Source organism: Lithobates pipiens, unplaced genomic scaffold (assembly GCF_037356315.1).
Source record: "Lithobates pipiens isolate NorthernLeopardFrog02 unplaced genomic scaffold, aLitPip1_a1.2 Scaffold_16, whole genome shotgun sequence".
NCBI classification, from domain to species: domain Eukaryota; kingdom Metazoa; phylum Chordata; class Amphibia; order Anura; family Ranidae; genus Lithobates; species Lithobates pipiens.
Genome location: NW_027507748.1, coordinates 441,082,604 through 441,104,819, shown reverse-complemented (window position 1 = coordinate 441,104,819; position 22,216 = coordinate 441,082,604). Strand labels below are relative to the sequence as shown.

General features: G+C 46.4%; 1 protein-coding gene across 3 annotated transcripts in view; it reads left to right on the top strand.

Moving 5' to 3' along the window:
• The window catches only part of FHL2 (four and a half LIM domains 2), a 136,769-nt gene that overhangs the window by 8,107 nt on the left and 106,446 nt on the right, over positions 1 to 22,216 (top strand). The window contains exon 1 of one of the 3 annotated variants that reach the window (XM_077482684.1): positions 12,068 to 12,234. The exons of 1 other annotated variant lie outside the window; for it this stretch is intronic. The gene's annotated coding sequence lies outside the window, so the exon portion shown is untranslated. Of the gene's footprint in view, positions 1 to 12,067; positions 12,235 to 12,277; positions 12,459 to 22,216 lie in introns of those variants that run through there. One more of the 3 variants, XM_077482682.1, reaches the window with a different exon arrangement.

Here is a 22,216-nt window from a genome sequence, read left to right as displayed (position 1 = left end):
TGTGATTGGAGAAATCATAACTCTTGCCTCTTGTGTCTAATCGCAGCAGGGCAGTGTAGAGCCAGCGTTGGGACAAGGTAAAACGGTCTCGGCCGGCGAAGATAAGTACTGTCAGTGAGTAAGTGGCTATGCGGTGGCCTTTTTTGGGGGTGTGATCAGTGCTTCTTTGTAGACCACACACCCGCCGCCCCAGCTGCGCTGTGATTCGTTACAGCACAAGCTGATTTTTGGGAACGGGGTGTCCCTGAATGGAAGATGGGAAGTGTGGTCACCCTACCCCAGAGTCGCAGAGGCTTGTCCTCTTCCACCCCCTTTCTCACACTGCAAGTGATAAATTCTCTTTAAGTCTACGGGCAGAGAAATAAGGTGTAGTACCTTATACTTTGCTTTCTCCATGGTGTGCGATCAGTCCCCCAAAGTCTTTTCTCAAAGGTGCCCTGACTGGCAGTCACACATTGACATTATCAAGTATAGTGCAGGACCAATACTCCTGCATTGTATGTAGGGATGGTCAATTCAGCTTTAACTTTAAAAGCAAACCCATACACTACTCATGCAGGGCACAGGTTTTCTTTACTGCCCCCCTCTCAGCAGCACATACACATCCTAGCTTCTTTTCCTCTCCACTTGGTTCGGCTGCTTATACACAATTGAGGACTGTCTTCCTACCCAATATGACAACACTGGGCCAATCACCAATGTTGTTTCATGGGAGGGATGGAGGTGTTTCACCTGTTCCTCTACCCAGAGGTACCAGATATTTTCTTTGTGCCTGAGGATGAACAGAATAACAGGGGAAGGAAGGAAAGGTGGGTATGTTCCTGGGGATGGTGACATTAAAGTGAACCTGTTCCTTTACACTGCATGAGCAAAGCAAATGAAACCATTTATGGCAGAAGTATAAGGACTGCCAATGCTGACCTCATTCTGAAAAAGTCGTTGTCAGACTGTTCTTCTGATAAAAGAATTATGCAAATGAGGAAAGTTGAAAGATTTTACCTGCATTATTAATCCAGGTTAGTGACACAAAAAAAACTTAGGACAGAAGGCCAGCATTACAGCCAGGCAATTAACATGTTTAGAAAGAGAGTTTATCCGTGGGGACCTCCATTTTTTTCAGTTACTGAGGATTCAAGAGGAGCAGACTGTACAGAATAAATGCTTACTTTCTATTCATTTAGCCACCTTTAGGGGTGTTGCTAGGATTGTAAAAAAGCTGAGGCACCCAGTGGCATACTGAAAAAAGGAATTCTCTGGCATGCATACAGTACCAAGATGATTAGTGGGATTTATGTTTCAGGATCCTATAGGCAGATAATTGAAGCAGACCCCCACCCATCAAAAAAAGACAGTACTGTAAGACTGACCTTTTTTTTTTCTTGATGAAATATTTTTACTCAAAACAGAAATAAAATAAGTATTACAAGATGCAGGGATCAGGAGTGCGTTACGCTCAGAATGTAGGCATCAGGAGTGCGTTATGCTCAGAATGCAGGGATCAGGAGTGCGTTATGCTCAGAATGCAGGGATCAGGAGTGTTTTATGCTCAGAATGCAGGGATCAGGAGTGCGTTATGCTCAGAATGCAGGGATCAGGAGTGCGTTATGCTCAGAATGCAGGGATCAGGAGTGTGTTATGCTCAGAATGCAGGGTTAAAGAGCGTGTTATGCTCAGAATGCAGAGTTAAGGAGCGTGTTATGATCAGAATGCAGGGATTAGGAGTGCATTACACTCAGAATCCAGGATCAGAAGTGCGTTACACTCAGAATGCAGGGTTAAGGAGTGTGTCATGCTCATAATGCAGAAATCAGGAATCCGTTATGCTCAGAGTTCAGGTTCAAGGAGCGTGTTACGCCCAAAATGTAGGGATCAGGAGTGCGTTATGCTCAAAATGCAGGGATCAGGAGTGTGTTGCGCTCAGAAGGCAGGGTTAAGGAGTGTGCTATGTTCAGAATGCAAGGTTAAGGAGAGTATTACGCTCAGAATGCAGGGATTCAGGACTGTGTTGCTCTCAGAATGCAGGGATCAGGAGCGTGTTATGCTCAGAATGCAGGGTTAAGGAGCGTGTTATGCTCAGAATGCAGGGTTAAGGAGCGTGTTATGCTCAGAATGTAGGGATCGGGAGCGTGTTATGCTCAGAATGCAGGGTTAAGGAGCATGGGCGGGAGTGACGTCATCGTGGCTCCAGCCAATCACAGCATCGGAGCCGTGATACCCGGAAACAAGCACCGGGTGACATGTCAGCAGCCAGAGGGGGAGACGAGGATGGCTGCGGGGGATTCGTTCTCCGGTAAGTAATTCATAATGAGCTAGTATGCCATGCATACTAGCTCATTATGCCTTTATCTTGCAGGGTGTTTTTCGATTTTTTTTGAAGGAGGGTTTACTTCCTCTTTAAGGAGCGTGTCACGCTCAGAATGCAGGCATCAGGAATGCGTTATGCTCAGAATGCAGGGTCAAGGAGTGTGTTATGCTCAGAATGCAGGGTTAAGGTGTGTCTTATGTGCAGAATGCAGGGATCAGGAGTGCGTCAGATGCAGGGATCAAGAATGCATTATGCTCAGAATGCAGAGATCAGGAGTGCGTTGCACTCAGAATGCAGGGATCAGGAGTGTGTTCCGCACAGAATTAAGGGATCAGGAGTGCGTTATGTTTAGAATGCAGGGATCAGGAGTGTGTTACGCTCATGAGAGCAAAGGACCGGCAGCTAAAGGCACTGTGGAGGAGGCTGGAGGGGAGAGAGAAGGCATGGCGGAGCAGGCTGGAGGGGTGAGAAGGACCGGCAGCTAGAAGGTGCAGCAGAGGAGACTTGGGGAGGAGAGAGAAGGACTAGGCATCTAGAAGGTGGAGATTGATGGGGCCGCAGGTACCTGTTCGTAGGCTATCTGTCATCGGGATGCAGATCCCCAGTTTATAGAAGAAAAACAAACGTGAGAGGAAAAAAAAACATATACAGACGGGGCAGATGCCCCTCTAAGAAAGGAGCCTGTAGGCACATGCCTACAGTGGCTTGTGGAAAATCCGGCCCTGTTGGGCATGGCTATATCATACCTAGAGTCTGAGTCTTCTTGCTGTATACATACAGTGCCTTGCAAAAGTATTCTCCCCTCTTGGCTACATGTTGTTAAGAAGTACAAGTCAGGGTTAGGTTATAAAAAAATATCCAAATCTTTGATGATCCCTAGGAGTACCATCAAATCTATCATAACCAAATGGAAAGAACATGGCACAACAGCAAACCTGCCAAGAGACAGCCGCACACAAAAACTCATGGACCGGGCAAGGAGGGCATTAATCAGAAAGGCAGCACAGAGACCTAAGGTAACCCTGGATGAGCTGCAGAGTTCCACAGCAGAGACTGGAGTATCTGTACAAAGGACGACAATAGGCCGTACGCTCCATAGAGTTGGGCTTTATGGCAGAGTGGCAAGAAGAAAGCCATTACTTTCAGCAAAAAACAAAATTACACCTTTTGAGTTTGCGAAAAGGTATGTGTGCGTGCATTCTTACATTGGTAGTCAGCGCTCAGTGTGCACCCTTGCATTGGTGGTCAGTGCTCAGTGTGCACCCTTACATTGGTAGTCAGTGCTCACTGTGCACCCTTACATTGGTAGTCAGTGCTCACTGTGCACCCTTACATTGGTAGTCAGTGCTCACTGTGCACCCTTACATTGGTAGTCAGTGCTCAGTGTGCACCCTTACATTGGTGGTCAGTGCTCAGTGTGCACCCTTACATTGATAGTCAGTGCTCAGTGTGCACTCTTAAATTGGTAGTCAGTGCTCAGTATGCACCCTTACATTGGTAGTCAGTGCTCAGTGTGCAAGCTTACATTGGTAGTCAGTGCTCAGTATGCACCCTTACATTGGTAGTCAGTGCTCAGTGTGCACCCTTACATTGGTAGTCAGTGCTCAGTGTGCACCCTTAAATTGGTATTCAGTGTTCAGCGTGCACCCTTACATTGGTAGTCAGTGCTCAGCGTGCAAGCTTACATTGATAGTCAGTGCTCAGTATGCACCCTTACATTGGTAGTCAGTGCTCAGTGTGCAAGCTTACACTGGTAGTCAGTGCTCAGTGTGCAAGCTTACATTGGTAGTCAGTGCTCAGTATGCACCCTTACATTGGTAGTCAGTGCTCAGTGTGCAAGCTTACACTGGTAGTCAGTGCTCATTGTGCACCCTTACATTGGTAGTCAGTGCTCAGCGTGCACCCTTACATTGGTAGTCAGTGCTCAGAGTGCACCCTTACAGTGATAGTCAGTGCTCAGCATGCACCCTTACATTGGTAGTCAGTGCTCAGCGTGCATTCTTTCATTGGTGGTCAGTGCTCAGTGTGCACCCTTATATTGGTGGTCAGTGCTCAGTGTGTGCCCTTACATTGGTAGTCAATGCTCAGTGTGCACCCTTACATTGGTGGTCAGTGCTTAGCGTGCACCCTTACATTGGTGGTCAGTGCTCAGCGTGCACCCTTACATTGGTAGTCAGTGCTCAGTGTGCACCCTTAAATTGGTATTCAGTGTTCAGCGTGCACCCTTACATTGGTAGTCAGTGCTCAGCGTGCAAGCTTACATTGATAGTCAGTGCTCAGTATGCACCCTTACATTGGTAGTCAGTGCTCAGTGTGCAAGCTTACACTGGTAATCAGTGCTCAGTGTGCACCCTTACATTGGTAGTCAGTGCTCAGTGTGCAAGCTTACACTGGTAATCAGTGCTCAGTGTGCACCCTTACATTGGTAGTCAGTGCTCAGCGTGCACCCTTACAGTGATAGTCAGTGCTCAGCATGCACCCTTACATTGGTAGTCAGTGCTCAGCGTGCATTCTTTCATTGGTGGTCAGTGCTCAGTGTGCACCCTTACATTGGTAGTCAGTGCTCAGTGTGCACCCTTACATTGGTGGTCAGTGCTCAGCGTGCACCCTTACATTGGTAGTCAGTGTTCAGAATGCACCCTTACATTGGTGGTCAGTGCTTAGAATGCACCCTTACATTGGTGCTCAGTGCTTAGTGTGCGCCCTTACATTGTTAGTCACTGCTCAGCGTGCACCCTTACATTGGTAGTCAGTGCTCAGTGTGCACCCTTACATTGGTAGTCACTGCTCAGCGTGTACCCTTACATTGGTAGTCAGTGCTCAGCGTGCACCCTTACATTGGTAGTCAGTGCTCAGTGTGTGCCCTTACATTGATAGTCAGTGCTCAGTGTGTGCCCTTACATTGATAGTCAGTGCTCAGTGTGCACTCTTAAATTGGTAGTAAGTGCTCAGTATGCACCCTTACATTGGTAGTCAGTGCTCAGTGTGCAAGCTTACATTGGTAGTCAGTGCTCAGTATGCACCCTTACATTGGTAGTCAGTGCTCAGTGTGCACCCTTACATTGGTAGTCAGTGCTCAGTGTGCACCCTTACATTGGTAATCAGTGCTCAGTGTGCACCCTTAAATTGGTATTCAGTGTTCAGCGTGCACCCTTACATTGGTAGTCAGTGCTCAGCGTGCACCCTTACATTGATAGTCAGTGCTCAGTATGCACCCTTACATTGGTAGTCAGTGCTCAGTGTGCACCCTTACATTGGTAGTCAGTGCTCAGTGTGCAAGCTTACACTGGTAGTCAGTGCTCAGTGTGCACCCTTACATTGGTAGTCAGTGCTCAGCGTGCACCCTTACATTGGTAGTCAGTGCTCAGCGTGCAAGCTTACATTGGTAGTCAGTGCTCAGCGTGCAAGCTTACATTGATAGTCAGTGCTCAGTATGCACCCTTACATTGGTAGTCAGTGCTCAGTGTGCACCCTTACATTGGTAGTCAGTGCTCAGTGTGCAAGCTTACACTGGTAGTCAGTGCTCAGTATGCACCCTTACATTGATAGTCAGTGCTCAGTATGCACCCTTACATTGGTAGTCAGTGCTCAGTGTGCACCCTTACATTGGTAGTCAGTGCTCAGTGTGCAAGCTTACACTGGTAGTCAGTGCTCAGTGTGCACCCTTACATTGGTAGTCAGTGCTCAGCGTGCACCCTTACATTGGTAGTCAGTGCTCAGCGTGCACCCTTACATTGGTAGTCAGTGCTCAGCGTGCAAGCTTACATTGATAGTCAGTGCTCAGTATGCACCCTTACATTGGTAGTCAGTGCTCAGTGTGCAAGCTTACACTGGTAATCAGTGCTCAGTGTGCACCCTTACATTGGTAGTCAGTGCTCAGCGTGCACCCTTACAGTGATAGTCAGTGCTCAGCATGCACCCTTACATTGGTAGTCAGTGCTCAGCGTGCATTCTTTCATTGGTGGTCAGTGCTCAGTGTGCACCCTTACATTGGTAGTCAGTGCTCAGTGTGCACCCTTACATTGGTGGTCAGTGCTCAGCGTGCACCCTTACATTGGTAGTCAGTGTTCAGAATGCACCCTTACATTGCTGGTCAGTGCTTAGAATGCACCCTTACATTGGTGCTCAGTGCTTAGTGTGCGCCCTTACATTGTTAGTCAGTGCTCAGCGTGCACCCTTACATTGGTAGTCAGTGATCAGTGTGCACCCTTACATTGGTAGTCACTGCTCAGCGTGTACCCTTACATTGGTAGTCAGTGCTCAGCGTGCACCCTTACATTGGTAGTCAGTGCTCAGTGTGTGCCCTTACATTGATAGTCAGTGCTCAGTGTGCACTCTTAAATTGGTAGTAAGTGCTCAGTATGCACCCTTACATTGGTAGTCAGTGCTCAGTGTGCAAGCTTACATTGGTAGTCAGTGCTCAGTATGCACCCTTACATTGGTAGTCAGTGCTCAGTGTGCACCCTTACATTGGTAGTCAGTGCTCAGTGTGCACCCTTACATTGGTAATCAGTGCTCAGTGTGCACCCTTAAATTGGTATTCAGTGTTCAGCGTGCACCCTTACATTGGTAGTCAGTGCTCAGCGTGCACCCTTACATTGATAGTCAGTGCTCAGTGTGCACCCTTACATTGGTAGTCAGTGCTCAGTGTGCAAGCTTACATTGGTAGTCAGTGCTCAGTGTGCACCCTTACATTGGTAGTCAGTGCTCAGTATGCACCCTTACATTGGTAGTCAGTGCTCAGTGTGCACCCTTACATTGGTAGTCAGTGCTCAGTGTGCACCCTTAAATTGGTATTCAGTGTTCAGCGTGCACCCTTACATTGGTAGTCAGTGCTCAGCGTGCAAGCTTACATTGATAGTCAGTGCTCAGTATGCACCCTTACATTGATAGTCAGTGCTCAGTATGCACCCTTACATTGGTAGTCAGTGCTCAGTGTGCACCCTTACAGTGATAGTCAGTGCTCAGCATGCACCCTTACATTGATAGTCAGTGCTCAGTATGCACCCTTACATTGGTAGTCAGTGCTCAGTGTGCACCCTTACATTGGTAGTCAGTGCTCAGTGTGCAAGCTTACACTGGTAGTCAGTGCTCAGTGTGCACCCTTACATTGGTAGTCAGTGCTCAGCGTGCACCCTTACATTGGTAGTCAGTGCTCAACGTGCACCCTTACAGTGATAGTCAGTGCTCAGCATGCACCCTTACATTGGTAGTCAGTGCTCAGCGTGCATTCTTTCATTGGTGGTCAGTGCTCAGTGTGCACCCTTATATTGGTGGTCAGTGCTCCGTGTGTGCCCTTACATTGGTAGTCAATGCTCAGTGTGCACCCTTACATTGGTGGTCAGTGCTCAGCCTGCACCCTTACATTGGTGGTCAGTGCTCAGCGTGCACCCTTACATTGGTAGTCAGTGCTCAGTGTGCACCCTTAAATTGGTATTCAGTGTTCAGCGTGCACCCTTACATTGATAGTCAGTGCTCAGTATGCACCCTTACTGGCCCATTTATAGCCCCGACGTACTTGGTTTACGTCACCTCGTTCTGAACAATTGGATTTTCCGACAACTTTGTGTGACCGTGTGTATGCAAGACAAGTTTGAGGCAAAATCCGTTGGAAAAAATCCAATGGATTTTGTTGTTGGTATGTCCGACCACGTGTATGGGGCATTACACTGGTGCTTAGTACTCAGTGTGCACCCTTACATTTGTGGTCAGTATTCAGTGTGCACCCTTACATTAGTGGTCAGTACTCAGCGTGGACCCTTACATTGGTGGTCAGTGCTCAGCGTGCACCCTTACATTGGTAGTCAGTGTTCAGAATGCACCCTTACATTGGTGGTCAGTGCTTAGAATGCACCCTTACATTGGTGCTCAGTGCTTAGTGTGCGCCCTTACATTGTTAGTCACTGCTCAGTGTGCACCCTTACATTGGTAGTCAGTGATCAGTGTGCACCCTTACATTGGTAGTCACTGCTCAGCGTGTACCCTTACATTGGTAGTCAGTGCTCAGCGTGCACCCTTACATTGGTAGTCAGTGCTCAGTGTGTGCCCTTACATTGATAGTCAGTGCTCAGTGTGCACTCTTAAATTGGTAGTAAGTGCTCAGTATGCACCCTTACATTGGTAGTCAGTGCTCAGTGTGCAAGCTTACATTGGTAGTCAGTGCTCAGTATGCACCCTTACATTGGTAGTCAGTGCTCAGTGTGCACCCTTACATTGGTAGTCAGTGCTCAGTGTGCACCCTTACATTGGTAATCAGTGCTCAGTGTGCACCCTTAAATTGGTATTCAGTGTTCAGCGTGCACCCTTACATTGGTAGTCAGTGCTCAGCGTGCAAGCTTACATTGATAGTCAGTGCTCAGTATGCACCCTTACATTGGTAGTCAGTGCTCAGTGTGCAAGCTTACATTGGTAGTCAGTGCTCAGTGTGCACCCTTACATTGGTAGTCAGTGCTCAGTATGCACCCTTACATTGGTAGTCAGTGCTCAGTGTGCACCCTTACATTGGTAGTCAGTGCTCAGTGTGCACCCTTAAATTGGTATTCAGTGTTCAGCGTGCACCCTTACATTGGTAGTCAGTGCTCAGCGTGCAAGCTTACATTGATAGTCAGTGCTCAGTATGAACCCTTACATTGATAGTCAGTGCTCAGTATGCACCCTTACATTGGTAGTCAGTGCTCAGTGTGCACCCTTACATTGGTAGTCAGTGCTCAGTGTGCAAGCTTACACTGGTAGTCAGTGCTCAATGTGCACCCTTACATTGGTAGTCAGTGCTCAGCGTGCACCCTTACATTGGTAGTCAGTGCTCAGCGTGCACCCTTACATTGGTAGTCAGTGCTCAGCGTGCACCCTTACAGTGATAGTCAGTGCTCAGCATGCACCCTTACATTGGTAGTCAGTGCTCAGCGTGCATTCTTTCATTGGTGGTCAGTGCTCAGTGTGCACCCTTATATTGGTGGTCAGTGCTCAGTGTGTGCCCTTACATTGGTAGTCAATGCTCAGTGTGCACCCTTACATTGGTGGTCAGTGCTCAGCGTGCACCCTTACATTGGTAGTCAGTGCTCAGTGTGCACCCTTAAATTGGTATTCAGTGTTCAGCGTGCACCCTTACATTGGTAGTCAGTGCTCAGTGTGCACCCTTAAATTGGTATTCAGTGTTCAGCGTGCACCCTTACATTGGTAGTCAGTGCTCAGCGTGCAAGCTTACATTGATAGTCAGTGCTCAGTATGCACCCTTACATTGGTAGTCAGTGCTCAGTGTGCACCCTTAAATTGGTATTCAGTGTTCAGCGTGCACCCTTACATTGGTAGTCAGTGCTCAGCGTGCAAGCTTACATTGATAGTCAGTGCTCAGTATGCACCCTTACATTGGTAGTCAGTGCTCAGTGTGCAAGCTTACACTGGTAGTCAGTGCTCAGTGTGCACCCTTACATTGGTAGCCAGTGCTCAGCGTGCACCCTTACATTGGTAGTCAGTGCTCAGTGTGCACCCTTACATTGGTAGCCAGTGCTCAGCGTGCACCCTTACATTGGTAGCCAGTGCTCAGCATGCACCCTTACATTGGAAGTCAGTGCTCAGCATGCATTCTTTCATTGGTGGTCAGTGCTCAGTGTGCACCCTTATATTGGTGGTCAGTGCTCAGTGTGTGCCCTTACATTGGTAGTTAATGCTCAGTGTGCACCCTTACATTGGTGGTCAGTGCTCAGCGTGCACCCTTACATTGGTGGTCAGTGCTCAGAATGCACCCTTACATTGGTGGTCAGTGCTCAGAATGCACCCTTACATTGGTGCTCAGTGCTTAGTGTGCGCCCTTACATTGTTAGTCACTGCTCAGCGTGCACCCTTACATTGGTAGTCAGTGATCAGTGTGCACCCTTACATTGGTAGTCACTGCTCAGCGTGTACCCTTACATTGGTAGTCACTGCTCAGCGTGTACCCTTACATTGGTAGTCAGTGCTCAGCGTGCACCCTTACATTGGTAGTCAGTGCTCAGTGTGTGCCCTTACATTGGTAGTCAGTGCTGAGCATGAACCTTTACATTAGTGGTCAGTGTTTAGAGTGCACCCTTACATTGGTGGTCAGTACTCAGAGTGCACCCTTTCATTGGTGGTCAGTGCTCAGAATGCACCCTTACATTGGTGGTCAGTGCTCAGCGTGCACCCTTACATTGGTGGTCAGTGCTCAGAGTGTGCCCTTACATTGGTAGTCAGTGCTGAGCATGAACCTTTACATTAGTGGTCTGTGTTTAGAGTGCACCCTTACATTGGTGGTCAGTACTCAGAGTGCACCCTTACATTGGTGGTCAGTGCTCAGCGTGCACCCTTACATTGGTGGTCAGTGCTCAGAGTGCACCCTTACATTGGTGGTCAGTGCTCAGAATGCACCCTTACATTGGTGCTCAGTGCTTAGTGTGCGCCCTTATATTGTTAGTCACTGCTCAGCGTGCACCCTTACATTGGTAGTCAGTGATCAGTGTGCACCCTTACATTGGTGCTCAGTGCTTAGTGTGCGCCCTTATATTGTTAGTCACTGCTCAGCGTGCGCCCTTACATTGGTAGTCAGTGATCAGTGTGCACCCTTACATTGGTAGTCACTGCTCAGCGTGTACCCTTACATTGGTAGTCACTGCTCAGCGTGTACCCTTACATTGGTAGTCAGTGCTCAGCGTGCACCCTTACATTGGTAGTCAGTGCTCAGTGTGTGCCCTTACATTGGTAGTCAGTGCTGAGCATGAACCTTTACATTAGTGGTCAGTGTTTAGAGTGCACCCTTACATTGGTGGTCAGTACTCAGTGTGCACCCTTATATTGGCGGCCGGTACTCAGTGGACACCTTTACATTGGTGGTCAGTACTCAGTGGGCACCCTTACACTGGTGCTCAGTACTCAGTGGGCACCCTTATGCCCTGTACACACGGTTGGACTTTCTGACGGAAAATGTGCGGTCGGAATTTGTTGTCGGAAATTCGGATGGTGTGTGGGCTCCATCTGATTTTTTCAGTCGCAATTTCCGACACACAAAGTTTGAGAGCTGGATCTCAAATTTTCCGACAACAAAATCTGATCATTTAAATTCCGATCCTGTGTAGACAAATCCAACACACAAAGTGCCATGCATGCTCAGAATAAATTACAAGATGAAAGCTATTGGCTACTGGCCCATTTATAGCCCCGACGTACTTGGTTTACGTCACCTCGTTCTGAACAATTGGATTTTCCGACAACTTTGTGTGACCGTGTGTATGCAAGACAAGTTTGAGGCAAAATCCGTTGGAAAAAATCCAATGGATTTTGTTGTTGGTATGTCCGACCACGTGTATGGGGCATTACACTGGTGCTTAGTACTCAGTGTGCACCCTTACATTTGTGGTCAGTATTCAGTGTGCACCCTTACATTAGTGGTCAGTACTCCGTGTGCACTTACATTGGCGATCAGTGCTTGATGTGTCCATAAAGCTACTGGAATGGATAGCAAGGATTTTCAAACCTGACACAGGTCATTTTGAAAGGTCCTACCACCAGAAAAATGTCACTAGTATTTTATTGAATTGCACTGACTGTGTCCTAGAAGCTCACAGTGTGCAGTAAAATCAGAGGAAGCTATTTCAGTCCAGAAGACTGGGGATCAGCTTTAACATGACATTGTGGGTTTCTGAGCCATGGTGAGAATGTTTAGGTCTGTCATTGTCCTGTGCACATACTTCAGATAGGTGTGCATCTTCGAGTATAACCATCAGAGGGGTACCATAGAGAAGGTCCTCCATGTGAAGATCCTCCATGTGAAGGTCCTCCGTGTGAATGTCGTCCATGTGAAGGTCCTCCTGGATGAAGACAATGGCCTGCTTGGTGTTTGATGGAGGAGGACAGAGGGGGAAAGGCGCTGAGGTGTGATGGCAGGACACATTCCAGGACAGACATTCGTCTTTCCCATGGTAAAAGGGCACAAGCTCTGAAAAATAGAAAGTGTTAGACGGCAGATGGGATGTAAAAGAGAGAGAGAGTGGGATGCTTCGTCTCCTTATATGGGCAAATGATACGGAAGACTCCCGGGGCGCTGCGATCCGAGTCTGCCGGTATACACCGCACACCCGCCCGGACACACAGCCGACACCGCCAGTGACACCACACCGCCACCGCCACCACCAGTGCCACCCAGGTATTGTGTCTTTGTCTGATCGCATTCACACCATCAGCTTCCAGCATCCGTGCTTTGTACTACTGCACGTGGGTTGTGTCAGTGAGCTCCGGGTATGTGTGCGGGTCCTGGGCATACATGGGGACATATATACTGGGCATACATGGAGGTATATAGTGAGGGCAGGTGACAGCAGACATAGCCTGAAGATCAATCTCATACTAGATGGCATGATAGATTTATTCATGATGATTGGTGTCATGCTGACATCTGGTTTTAATTCATTCCAATCATTGCACGGAGCCTGATGTGTGGAGGGTTCATTCATAAGCGGAGGATTTTTGTTGCAGATGGAGAAATCCATTGTTTTTATCTGTAGACTTTTTATAGTAGATATCTACTGCTAATTATATGCAGATTGCTTTGAGAATTGGGTTATTTAATGGAAGGTGTACCCCAGGAGATCAGGGTACTGGAGGGGGTGATGGACGCAGAGAGGGCATCTTCATTTATAGACGACTGAACATGGCATTTTAAACCCATACATGACATTTATTGTTTATGGAATATACATGGTATTTGTAATTTATACAAGTCACCTATTTTATTAATTTATTGTTTATAAAATATAAACGGCAATTACAGTTTATAGAATGTAGGTGGCATTTATAGTTTATAGATGGCATTAATAGTTTATAGCATATAGATGGCATTTATTGTTTATAGAATATCAATGCCATTTATAGTTTATAGATGGCATTCATAGTTTATAGCATATAGATGGCATTTATAGTTTATAAAATATAGATGCCATTTATAGTTCATAGAATATAGAGGGCATTTATTGTTTAAAGACTATACATTGCATTTATGCTTTAAGGATGGATTTGTTTAAAGACTATAGGTGGCATTTATCAATTATGATATACTGTAGTGTATAGAATATACTGATGACATTTATACAGGGACTATACATGGCATTTTTAGTTCATAGAATATACATGGCATTTATTGTTTAGTTTAAAGATTATAAATGTGTTGTTCAGTTTATGGAATATATATGGCATTTATACCTTAAGGACTTATACAGGCATTTCTAGTTTATGGAATATACATGGCATTAATACTTTAAAGCAGAACTAATCCTTAAAGCAAAAATGCAGCTCACCAGTCACCAATCTTTAATGTGATGACATTTGTTTTCCTTTTTAGACGCCCCCCCTGTATTTAACAAACCTAGCTGTCCAGAAAAAGTGGCAGTTTGAGAGTTGAGACAAACCATTTCACTCTATACGGAGTCATTCAATGGTCGGCCAACTTGCCATCAATAAAGGTTCTGTCACGGAAGGGGATTATTTGTTTTGTCTGCCATCACATTCACTGTTTTACAACCTGCACATTCTTTGCTTACATGTTTTGGCTTCCTTAAAGCAGTTATAAACTCAAAAACAAAAATTAAATATATTGCAGTTTGCCAATTCTCAGATGTGAAGGTGTCCGGCAAAAGTAACAGTTAAAGGGCTGAGGCAAACCATTAAAAGGAGTTCTTAAAATGATCAGCTTTTATTCATTTATGTACGATCTTTAAAAAAAAAACTGTTTATTTAACTGGTTAAAATATTTTAGCAGGAGTCCACTTTAAAGTGGTTGTAAAGCCTCAAGGTTTTTCACCTTAAAGTGGAGTTCCGCCTAAAAATGGAGCTTCAGCTTTAAGGGAAGGTGACCTCCTGACATGACATATTTGGCATTTCATTTTTTTTTTTTTGGGGGCTAGCGGAAACCCTCTTTTTAGAGGGTTCCAGCTCCCACTTCTCCCCCTTCCTCTCGGCAATCATCTGGGACACGTCACAGGTCCCAGATGATTGCCCGGCCAGTCACAGCGTGCCACACAGCTCGCACATGCGCAGTGCATGCCCAGCTGTGAAGACACAGCCGAGCACCCACAGTGACAATGCCGGCGCCACAGAGAGGAGGGGGAGACGTGCGGGGCTTCCTTCCCCTGCATCGCTGGACCTTGGGACAGGTAAGTGACTATTAAAAGACAGCAGCTGCAGTATTTGTAGCTGCTGACTTTAAATGATTTTTTTTAAGTGGAACTCCGCTTTAGGCCGGGTTCACACTGCTGCGGGGGGAGATCCGGATGTGATGCGCACCGGACTGCAGTGCAAATCACATCCGATCTCCGTAGCGATGCGAGTTCAGCCATACAGATAGTATGGCTGAATTCGCATCGCTCCCGCAGCAAACTCGCACGGGACCCTTTTCACACCACAGCGATGCGGGAACGTCGCGAATCCGCGGCGTTTTCCCGCATCGCATGACTCCCGCCGGCAGTTCACACTGCCCTATGCGAACGGCTGGGAGTGTCAATGAAATGTTAATGACACCCCCAGATCCGTCCGCATATCGCAGTGCGATCTGCAGACTCGCACAGAAATCGGATCGCATGGTGTGAACACCCATGCGATCCGATTCTGCTGCGGACCAAAAAAATGGTCCCGTGCGAGTTTGCTGCGGGAGCGATGCGAATTCAGCCATACTATCTGTATGGCTGAACTCGCATCGCTACGGAGATCGGATGTGATTTGCACTGCAGTGCGGTGCGAATCACATCCGGCTCTCCCCCCGCAGCAGTGTGAACCCGGCCTGATGCATGCTTTAAGGTGAAAATCTTCTGTGCTGCAGCCATGGCTGCTGTTTACGATCATGGGGCACTGTACAGCCTAACTGGCAGGGCCCTCCTTCCTCCCTGAAAATAATAAATCCAATTTTCGCTTAAAAATAATCTAAAATCATTATTAGTGGACACAAATACAACAAAATTCCCACTAAAACTAAAATATAAAACTGTACTGAGTTGCAACCATAGAGGGAGAGGAAGTGAAGCCGGCGTCACTGCATGGGGAGCCACAAGAGGTGTCAGCAATAAGGCAATAAGAGGTGTCAGCAATAAGGCAGTACAGTCAGGTGCCTGGGCCCCCCTTTTGAACTGATGGGGCCCGGTACAGGAGGGCTGGTTGTACTGCCTTAACAGCAGCCCTGGCTGCAGCTGTCCCCAAACCCCCCCCCCCCCCCCCCCCACTGCTGTCAATCAAATCCAGTGACGCGGTGGGGCTGAGTCCTGTTATCTGTGTCAATGAAGAGGAGGGGCCTGGAGCACCGGTGGGGCACCTCAGAAGAGGCGGGGCTGCTCTGTACAAAACCATTGCACAAAGCAGGTATGTATAACATGTTTGTTATTTATTTATTTTTTAAACAAGGGTTTACAAGCCCTTTAACGTGTTAGTCAATTATGTAAAGTCCATCTAAATCTACTAGTTCATCTTACACTACCTTATCCAGGCAGTGTTGTTGTCCAAGGATGTCTCCATTGCTCCTTCATAGACAGAGAAGCCACCCTAAGACAGGACGTTTGTCACTGTCAGCATCACTTGGTACAAGGAAAAGAAAAAGAATGCTGCTGTCCAAGGGTGGCTCCTCCATAGACAGAGTGGAGGAGTGAGGGTAGCCACCCTTAGACAGGAAGTGTGTTACTAGCTGAATCACTGGGTGAGAATAAAGGGAAAACAAATTCAGCCAACACAACCAAGGATTGGCAAGCAACAGTACATCATTTTTGTTTTTTAATTGAGATATTCTTTAATGTGTGCCTTATGTGTGGATACCCAAAAAATTAATATAATTTACAATATAGCCTCCTGAGATTTATTTTTTACAATAAATGTAATTTGTTATGAGACAAAGGGGCAAAATGAAACGGTCAGAGCTGACATTTGTTTCTGAGAATTAGTTTGGCTGCCATGCTGTTTCTCAGGCTTCATTGCTTTCTTGGTGTCAGATCCAGTACAGATAGTTGGACCAAGTCTTTGTGGCTTTAAAGTGATTGTAAACCCTTTTTGGTGACTTTTACCTATAGGCAAGCCTAGCCGCTTCAGCCTTGGAAGATTTTTCCCCCTTTCTAACCAGAGCACTTTTTGCGATTCGGCACTGCTTCGATTTAACTGACAATTGCACAGTCATGCGACTAACACCCAAAGAAAATTGACGTAATTTTTTCCCACAAATAGAGCTTTCTTTTGGTGATATTTCATCACCTCTGCGCTTTTATTTTTTTTGCGCTATAAACAAAAAAAGAGCAACAATTTCGAAAAAAAGCAATGTTTTTTTACCTTTTTGCTATAATAAATATCCCCCCAAAATATATAAAAAAAACTATCTTTTTCCTCAGTTTAGGCTGATATGTATTCTTCTACATATTTTTGGTATAGCTTTATGGCATTTTTATTATTATTTTTTTTATTAGTAATGGCGGCGATCTGCGATTTTTATCGTGACTGCAACATGGCGGACACATCAGACACTTTTGACACTATTTTGGGACCATTCACATTTATACAGCGATCAGTGCTATAAAAATACACTAATTACTGTGTAAATGACACTGGCAGGGAAGGGGTTAAACACTAGGGGGCGATCAAGGGGTTAAGTCTGTCCTAGGGAGTGATTCTAACTGTGTGCGAAGACAAGGAGTAGTGATCTCTGTCATGTCACTAGGCAGAACGGGGAAATGCCTTGTTTACATAGGCATCTCCCCCTGTTCTGCAGCTCCGTGACACGATTGCTGGGACACCGGCGGACATTGAGTTAGCAGGTCCCTCCGGCACAGTCACGCTGTATGTGTGTGTGCCCGCTAGCCCTGTCAATTAAAGGGGACGTACAGGTATGCCCATTTCCCCACTGCTGCCATTGTGCCAATGTATATCGGCGTGCAGCAGTCGGCAAGTGGTTAAAATAAGGCTTACCTATAGGTAGTGGAAATATCTCCTAAACGTGCGCCGTGAAGAAACAGACAACCGTGCCGCTTCTTCCCCCAGAGTGTGCACGTGGGAGTGACGTCATGCGACTCTGGCCAGTCACAGAGCCGGAGTGCGTGGCCCAGGAAGGAAGAGGGGCAAAGATGAACGCAACCTGCTCAGGGGACATCGCGGGCTTCGTTTGCAGGTAAGTGTCATATAATGGGCTAGTGTGCGATGCATACCAGCCCATTATGCTTTTCATTTGCAGGCCTTGGCGGGGAGCCATCAGGGTTTACTTCCTCTTTAATTATTGCTTCCTTGCTCTAGAGCCATGTTTCTCAACCTTTTTTCACTGAAGGCACCCTTTAAAATTATGAACAATCTTGAGGCACCCTCCAAAATTATGGACAGTCTTGAGGCGCCCCATTCTCAAATGTAAAAACTATTCTAATAGTTTTATATAATGCAGCAATATCAATACATGTAGGACACCCAGCGTTAGAGATGACTTATTCTTCCAACGCAAATACACTTTTGCAAACTGGTACTGACTAGTGTTCCAATGTTTCTCTTCTTCCTCGGTTTTTCTCCAATACTTAGCTAATGAGAACCCAAAGTTGATGGAGAGAGGCAAGGGAGGGTCAAACAAGGATTATTTATATACAGGCAACTGACATCCTCCCTATCAACTGATGATGTAATTGGTTGTTAGGAGATTGGCAAATAGAAGGTTGTAATGTGAAAGTCAAGGAAAATCCCACATTTTGGGTTGTCCCCCGAACAGGGATAGAGGGGAAATCTTCCAATGGCCAGTTCCAGTGTCCCTGGTGACACCCTAAGGCTTCCATCACTTTGCAGGGATTTCCTCTCAGTTCCTGTTTTGGCTATGGGACAGGAAGTGAAGAGAAATCTCTCACATGGAACACAGGTTGGAAAATACTGTCCATACTAGCTCATTATGAAATACTTACCTTAGAACGAGGCGCCACATCTCACGAAGGAGCTGAAATGTTCCCTTGGCGTGTCTTCCCGGTATCGCGGCTCCGGCGCTGTGAGTGGCCGGAGCCACAATGTCGTCACTGCCGTGCATGTGCGCAAGAGTTTTCTTCCCGGCAGGGTCTGGAATCTGCCCGACTTTCAGCTGAGAATCCCCGGTGCGCATGCGCCGCAGAAGTCAGCAGCTCATTGCGAGGGGAATATCTCCTAAACCGTACAGGTTTAGGAGATATTCTTTTTACCTACGGGTAAGCCTTATTATAGGCTTACCTGTAGGTCAAAGTTAAAAATTTGACTATACAACCGCTTTAAGGGGCCAAATCTATTATGTGTTAAACCCACAGCATTTTTAGCCTAACCTGCTGAGCACATTAAAATAAACATTGCCTAGTAAACTATTTGTTAAAGTTCTTAAATCAGCACTCAAAGTTTACAACTTTCAATGGTGCTGACGCTTGTTCTCCCAGTGCTGCTTCCCTGAAGTTCACAAGAAAGAGTTAACAGTGGACAGTGGAGTCTACAGTCAGTCTATTAGCTATGAGAATGGAGAGGGAATTGGTGGAAGGAGCAGGGGAGTTCCTTGTCATCCTAGGCTATGGGGCTGTGTGTTTCTATTGATGCACAGTGTAGAGAGACACAGCTTTAGTCCCTGCATGTAAGGGTGCCTCCATAGGATGTTGCAAGAGAGAGAAGCCAAGCTAAAACAGGAAACCTGGGGTAGTGTGATTATATCAGTGTAAACTAGATATAATGACAAAGCTGCATACTCAGTAAGTGATTAAATCAGTTAATGAAAGTGCTTACAAAACTGAGGATTTGTTATCCCTTTAGGAGCTCTAACAGCCCGTTCACACCTGAACGTTTTGTAGCCCTACGCCTGAAGCTACAAAACGCTGGAGGGGAAAAAATCCATTATTCTCAATGGAGATGGTTCACATCTCCACTCCATGTCGCCTGAAGCCCTACGCCTGACAGCCCGTTCACACCTGAACGTTTTGTAGCCCTACGCCTGAAGCTACAAAACGCTGGAGGGGAAAAAATCCATTATTCTCAATGGAGATGGTTCACATCTCCACTCCATGTCGCCTGAAGCCCTACGCCTGAAGCTCAAACAAGTTCCGGACCCTTTTTTGTCGCGCGAATTGGGCTGATTTGGGCGTTTTCATTCCCATAGAAACTAATGGAAACGCTCGATTCGAGTGTTTAGCGCGACAACGAGCGTTTCTACGGGCGTTTTGACGCTGTATCTGCTCAAGAAAAAATAAGCAGATGAAAAATATTTTTCCTATTGGCTGAAAAAAAACGCCGAAGTTAAAAAACGCTCGTTGTCGCGCGTTGTAGTGTGACAAAACGCTCGTTGTCGCGCGACAAAACGCCGGTAAAAACGTTCAAACACGCTACGCTGAGGTGTGAATGCAGCCTAACTGTTTAGCAAAAGGAATGAGAGTATAAAGCCACGGCAGCGGCGTACGTACAGGGGTCGCCATTGCGACCCGGACCCATTCTCCAGGGGGCCTGTGCACTCCTGTACACCTGGATAGGAGGTCAGTGTGGGGCGGCCTGTAGAGGAACAGTTCCCTCCATTTAACCACTGAATGACTGCTTTGCTTTCTCTCCCTCCTGCAGACACTCAGCGGCATCAGAAGGGAAGGGCATTGGTTCCTCTACATGCTGCCCCTGCTGCCTCCCTATCCCTGTCCTGCAGCCCACCGGGCCTCTTTTTCTTCCCTGCCCCCCCCTCGCAGTGTTGCCGGGTTCCCCCTCTCCGGCTGCTATAGGGGATTTGTCAGGTTGGAGAGTGGGAAAGGAGGCGGGAATGTGTCATTTAACGGCCCCTGCCTTGTTTTGAGTCAGTCATTAATAGAGTCTTTTTCTTCATAGCTGGGGCACAGTAAACTGTGTTTACTATGCTTCAGTTTATGAATGAATGGAAAGCACTGAACATTCATTGTTCATTCATTCTGTGAAGCTGCAGAGAAAGAGACTGATGAATCTGTCCTCCTTCCCTTTTTCTGATATTTCACCCAAGCCCTCCTGGGCGGGGGGGGGGGGGGGGGGGGGCATGGAACCCAGCTTCCCTTGGAGAGGTTGGAAAACTCTTGTTTCAGCTCCCCATCTTATGTCTAATTTACCTGTGTCTATTAGAGGCATGTAAAAGTATGTACAACTACGTAATGGACACTAGAAATGTGGTTTGGATTACTTCAGATGGTACAGTAATATTTATCAACAATATCTCTCAAGAAATATATAAAAACTATTCCTGATTTGTTGATTCTGAACTATACATGTTCATTGAAAGAGCTGGTCACATTGGCCTCTGTTTGATGTAGGAGTCAGACAGTCTGGGGGTCTCCAGCTATTGTCTGAAGGTGCTATGTGTTTTCTGAAAAGCATGTCTTTCCCATTATTAATTGTTAATTAAGTTCTTGGTTACCGTTTGTATTGTTAGAGTAATATGATCAGGAGGGGGGTGTCCTCCTGTGGGGTATAAATATTCAGTTTGAGTTTCTATAAAAGTATTCCATGTTCATATAAGCTATTGTAAGCTAGTCTTGTATGATTGGCTTTAATATCTGCTCTCTATGCTCAGACTGGAGGAAGTGATATACTGATGGAAGCACTCAAGAGGAGTGTGCGACAGTTCCATCACACCCCCCCAACAGAGGTCCTGAAAATATGTAAAAAATAAAACAATTATAAAAAAAACCTATAAAAATAAACAAAATGGAACTACCAGGGTGGTCCACTTGTGATTGGACTCTGGCATTCCACCACCCCAAGACGGCAGGAAGATGGTCCGCTGCGGGACCATAATAAAAGGTTCCACAATGGGAGTAAAGGGCCCTTGGATCAGTGGGAAAGGCCCTAGTCGGGGGCCAGAGCGGTCCTTCATGGTTTCTTGCACCAGGGCCCTGAAGGTTTTAGCTACGCCTCTGATCCACAGTATCCATCTACAGATTTTTTCCAATAACAAGTATGAAGCCATGTCACTTACAGTACCATTTCTGATTCTAGCTTTGTCCCTGAACTATCTGGGTACTATCACAGGCCTGCTGAACCGGCTGAGATTCAAACCATGTATGAGCAAGCTGAATGTACCAAGTTGATTGATTGATCAAATGGGTACAACCAGCCTGCTGGATTTACTTGCGATTATCACTAGCAGCTGGTATAGACGCTAGCAATAATCACTGTCTTCTCCCAGCAGGGACGGCTTCCTCCGCCTTTGTGGTTGCAGGAAAGAAATTTGCTCCGTGTGTGGCTTGCCGGAGGGAAGTGTCTCACAAGTACTTTTCTTAGCAGTGCTTCCACGCTTGCCTTCCAAACAGAGGGTGTTCTCCCATACAATGTTGCAGACATGACCAATTCATGTTTCCTAGCACGAGATTTTATCTGGACTGATTTATTGAAACATTTACCTGATACTGTCAAACTTCCAGTATACAGTAATTTATGGGTGCGAAACACGAGTAAAACACATATACTGTATCGGCATCCAGTGCTAAAAGACCAAGTGACAGTGATTCCTATACTGTTTTATTTTGCACTAAGGGCCTGTAGATAAAGGTCAACTACAGAACAAAATATTTTTACCTTTTTTTGCAGGCCTTGTCACACCTCGCGATTTGGGATTGTGGGCAGAATCACAATTCTGCCTGTGATCCCAAATCGTGTGACAATGGTAGCCCAACGAGCCATGCACATTTGGGTGCCATTGCCCTTCAATGAAACTCCAAACGTGATGTAATTCTGCTGCGATTGTTGCGGGACAGGATTGCGCTGCAAACTGCGTCTTCACAAATCACGTGAAGCTTGATGCCTGAAAAGCAGTAGGAGCTTCTTTTCCCGTGACAAACGCACATGCGGCATGCAGGATCGTGTGAAAATTGCATGTCAAAATCATGTGGCGAGAACGCTTGTTCCTGCTACGCAATAATGTGAATTGAGCCTCAGACAAAAAAGTTTACTTCCTTTAAGAATCAG